The 4,910-nt window shown below is 45.6% G+C and overlaps 1 pseudogene; it reads left to right on the forward strand.

The window, feature by feature from the left end:
• Positions 1-733: 733 nt before the first annotated feature.
• Positions 734-4,176, forward strand: LOC136656043 (protein PTHB1-like; annotated as a pseudogene).
• The last annotated feature ends 734 nt before the right edge of the window (positions 4,177-4,910 follow it).

The raw sequence follows: 4,910 nt of genomic DNA on the forward strand, positions 1-4,910 counted from the left end.
TGGGAAGCCAGGAGCGTTTTCTCCTTTACTTTCATGCGAATAGTGTTCCAAGGTTGCTTTTTGCGCAGGCTCCTGAGTTAATGGACTTTGGGATCAGGCTACGACGACACTTTTATGATTCCTCATTGCAGAGGCTTGCTCTTCCAAATTTCAAGAGAAATGAAGAGAGCCATAAAGAGTCAACTGAAGATCCAAGGGTGGACTTCAAACGAGAAATCTGGAACCCTATGGAGTCTATTAGATCAACCTGCACCATTAGATCCATCCTTGCCAATGGAGCTGACTAATGTAAAACTCTCAAACCCACTCTGCCACCCCACCTAATTTCTAATGACGAACTTGATAAGATTGACTTCCAACCTTTCATGACAGAAGATGAGATGGATGCTAAACTTCTGTCTTCATTTGGTTTCCTACCTCCTGAAGAACAAGATACTATAATCACACGACTGGTATCTTTGGTTTTTCCCCTCAAAGATATCAAACAGTCATCTACTGCCAGTGTTCACCTGCCTATTTCTAGTTCTTCTGCTTACAATCTGTCAAAGGAGACCTTAAAGAATAAGGGACTGTCCTCTGTGGAGGGGCCTCAACCCCTGTTGGAACCAACTGTTACAACCAACAGAAGAGCATTAATGTCCAATGTGATTGTTTCTTCGGATGACCCTGAACTTTCCACGATAAATGTCAAAAATAACATGAATCAACAGCTAGGAGAAGTAGATAATTGAAAGGTGCAATAGTCACACTGAGTGATGATGGTCACCTAAAATGCTCTCACCTTGGTACAGATCCTTCTTTATTTCGAGCTCCCAAAGTTGAAGCTAGGGATATAAATTATGAAGACTATGATGCTGAAATGAATAAACTTCAGAAAACAATCAAAGAAGCCACAAAAACCAAAGACATTTTACCAAAACCTGAAAAAATAAAAATGAAATAAAATAAATGAAGATTTAGCTCTTGTTGTAGAAGTTTTGTCTGATCTGAAGTTTTGTCTGATCAGTATCTTAAGTTGCTGACACTGAAGTAAGAGCAGAGGTGGTTCTTTCAGTGACAGTAAAGATCATGTAGGAGAGTAAACTGACAGCACTAAAGACCAAATTATCAGTGCATGTACAATCTTCATTAGCATTGACTCATGACAAGTTTATCCTCGAATCAGATTCATGTATATCTAAGACAGTGGCACTCTCTGCCTTTCTAAAGAGGAACTGCTCACCAGCGGATCTGGATGGTTATGCTTTAGTTTCATATAGCACACCAACAGGTATACCAAAATTTGCCCAGTGCAGATTTTGATTACTCTTGTGGTTAGTATGCTTTACAGCTCAGCCATCAAAAACTGCAAACCAGAGATTAACTATTGACACCAACAAGCCTCCCGTCAGCCTTGTTACACTTTTTCCAGACTTTGCTGATCAGACTGATGGAGATCAACAAAATGCTTTAGGATTCCAGTTATTAGCTGGGTGATGTTACTTGCTTCAAAAACATCACAGCATAACATAATTCAAAGTGACCTGTTAGAAGATATTTGGCTAATTGCGAAAGAGCTCACTCTTTGGCTTAAAGAACACATCAAAAAGCAAAACGCCGAAGACTTCACATGTAGTTTTTCTGGCCCAGTCCCTTTACAGGAATATTTTGAGATAACTGATCATCATTTTGAGTTGTGCTCAAATGCTGCAAAATATGAGTAACTATTACCTGAAATAGCCATACAGTTTAGAGCTATTGAACGACATCTGCTGGCACAATTTAAAGATAAAACTCTAGTTCAAGGGTCGGCAACCTGTGGCTCTAGAGCCGCAAGTGGCTCTTTCAGCTGTCTGCTGCGGCTCCTCCTGGTGAAAGTGGCAAAGGGGGTAACAGGAGGCACCTGTGTTGGGAGGGCAGGCTGCTTCCCTCCTCTCCCTTCACCCCCACCTGCCCCACATTAGTTTCCCTTTTCAATTTTGCCCTCTCTGCAGGCTTAAGCTCCCTGTTTTTCCCTTCCCCAACTCTCCAGCAGGACGCCCTCCTCAGCCATTGGGAGCCCTTGCAGCCTGCCTTTCCTTGAGCAGGTCCCCACTCAGTGCAAGGAGAGGCTTTTCCTCCACAGCTGAGGAGACATCCTGTGTGCCTACTCAGTAGTAAGCCCCATTACAGGGGATGAAGCTTACTCCCAGGAAAGGGTGCCTAGGATGGCAGCCTTGGAGCCTGCTCAAGGCCAAGCACAAGGACAGGTAAGTGGGAGCCTGCGCAGGTCTGTTCGAAAACAAGCCCCGATGTATTCCCTGGGCTACTCCCAGGAAGGTGTAGAGGGCTGTAGCCTCAGCCCCCTCCTGTGCAGGTCTACTCACAAGTAAGCCCTGCTGTAGTCAGTGGAGCTTCCTCCCAAGAAGGTATGGAGGGCTGCAGCCTCAGCCCCCTCCTATGCAGGTCTACTCACAAGTAATCAGTGAAGCTTCCTCCCAGGAAAGTGTGGAGAGGACTGCAACCTGAGAGCTCCAACCAACTTGTCTGCTCAGAAGTCCCATTGTAGTCAATGGGGCTTACTCCCAGGATAGTGTGGAGAGGGTTGCAGCCTGAGTGAGGGAGGGCAGGCAGGCAGGGCAGAAGCTGGCCTGTGGCTGCCCGCTTCTCTTCCCCACCTCTGGAGTCTGTGTCCTTTTTTCCTTCTAGCAGGGTGCCTCTGGAAGGTGGGGGGAGTTCTTTAGTATCCATGTAAGATAAGCAGATGTCATAACCGCCATATGTATTGGAATCCTGGAAGATCTGGTGAGGAGGTAGATGTGGTGTCAGCAGTGGCCCCTTTAAGGGTAAGGCCTGGGCATCCAGCAGAGTGTGCTGCATAGCTGCACCCACTTGAAGGCAAAAGGGCCCTCAGGGATATAACCAGCACCTGAGGCAGGAAGGGGGGTGTGGGTTGGAGAAGGAGTGCAGGTAGGAAAGGAGACTGACTGGGCTTATTGACTTGGATACTCTGACTGATTTGACTGACTTACTTTGGAATCTGAGCTTGGACTGTGACTTGGCTTATTGACTTTGGACTCTGCCCTGGATACTCTGACTGACTTTGTGACTAATGGACTGCTGGAGATACTGGAGTTTGGTGTGTGGCTGCTGTGCCCAAGACCTGCTGAGGACCCAGGGTCTGCTGTAGTGGTGGGAGGCTGCTGGCAGGTGAGAGGACCTCTGCAGGTTGAACAGGCAAGCTACTCTGGAGGTGGGGTCCAGCAGGACTGTAGGGCAGAACCAGGGTCATTTGTTGGGGGAAAGAAGGGGAGCTAATTTGCTTAAAGTGGGCATAATTCTCCAGGCAGAGAATGGCCTTGGAATCAGGCAAAACACCATAGAGGACCAGGGGCCTGAAAACACAGGACAAGAATGTATGACAAAACTAACTAAAAGCTACAAGAGGGGGCTACATTATAAAAATGGGACCTATAAGAGCATAAAGTTAAAAAAAAACTATATATGCAGTGTTATCTTCATTTTAGATGTCAAAAGGGTTTTGTGGCTCCTGAGATTTTTTTCCTCTGGAAAACGGGTCCAAATGGCTCTTTGAGTTTTTAAGGTTGCCGACCCCTGCTCTAGTTCCTCTTCAACATCTGGACACCTTGTTAGAAGGAACCTACAGACAGATAATAGCTCTAGCAGATGCAGCGGAGGAAAACCAAGCCCATATGTTCCAGGCTTTCACAAAGTTAAAAAGTGCCACCCACCCAGGTAATTCTCCTGATTAGCCTGTAGCAGAAGCGGAATGCTGACCAAGTTGCTATTCTGGAAGCCACATTTTTGCCATTAACACAGGATACTCAAGAGCTGGGTTGGGAAAAAAATGTGGATGCTTCTGTCTCTCACTTGCTGAAAACATGTTTGTCTAAGAGTTTAAAAGAACGTGCTCTGATTCTTATCAATCAGTTGAGAATCTCCAAGGATACTAATAGGCTGAAGAAACATATAATCTTGCTCTATGATCGATTGGCCAAAGGTGGTCATATGTCTCTAAGTAGGGACGTTTATGCTCAACAAAGTGCAGCTCTACTAGGTGGTTGTGTGACTATTCCAGAGTCTGACCTAGAGGAAAGATCTGCTTTGCAAGAGCCCACAACAACATTTACCAACCATAGGCACCTTCCTAAACAGAAGACAAAACCTGATGTAATGGTCACTGAACTATTTCTATAAAAGACTTCTGTTGGCATTCTCTGGACTTCCTTTAGTACTGATTCAATTTTAGCCAACTGTGCCAACTATAACCAGACTGCGCTTGTGCCAGACTATGTATCTATGATATATGTATGTCTCAGAAACCCCACACAACGGCAAATTTCTCCAAGTTTCAGCAGCCTGAGTGTGGAAATGAGGCATGTGGCACCTTCGTATCATCACTACATGCTAAGTAAAGTTTCACCTGCCAAATTTCTGCCATAAGGCAGTTATTAAAGACACAAAGCAAGGCTAATTTTCTTTCTTTTTTTTTATTCTAAGAAAGTCACTTTCTCATTAAAAAAATCCAACACTTTATGATACCAGCTGACAAAGTTTTAACATATTGGATATAGAAGGTTTAGCGTAACATGTGCACTGCTAGAGGGAAGTGCAAAGTGCTCCAGGGAGTGTTAAAGGGGAAACCACAACAGTTCATACCCCATTGTGAAAAACACCAGGTCCTGAGACCACTTGCATATCTAAGGGGGGGGGGGCCGGGAGAATGCTGTGCTCCTGGGCGGCACTCTGTTGGGGGTGACAATGCTGCTCCTGCAGCAGTGGGGCCCTTCTCCAGGTTTTTTATCAAAGTGGGTGGTGCACAGCCTCTCGGAACAGTATGCAACCACCGCAAGCGGCTGCAAAAGCCACACGAGACATTTGTGTGCCACTCCAAGATGCTGGCTGCTTCGTCCGCTTTGGAAAAAAGCAAA

The sequence above is a fragment of the Tiliqua scincoides genome, chromosome 6 (genome assembly GCF_035046505.1).
Source record: "Tiliqua scincoides isolate rTilSci1 chromosome 6, rTilSci1.hap2, whole genome shotgun sequence".
Lineage (NCBI taxonomy): Eukaryota > Metazoa > Chordata > Lepidosauria > Squamata > Scincidae > Tiliqua > Tiliqua scincoides.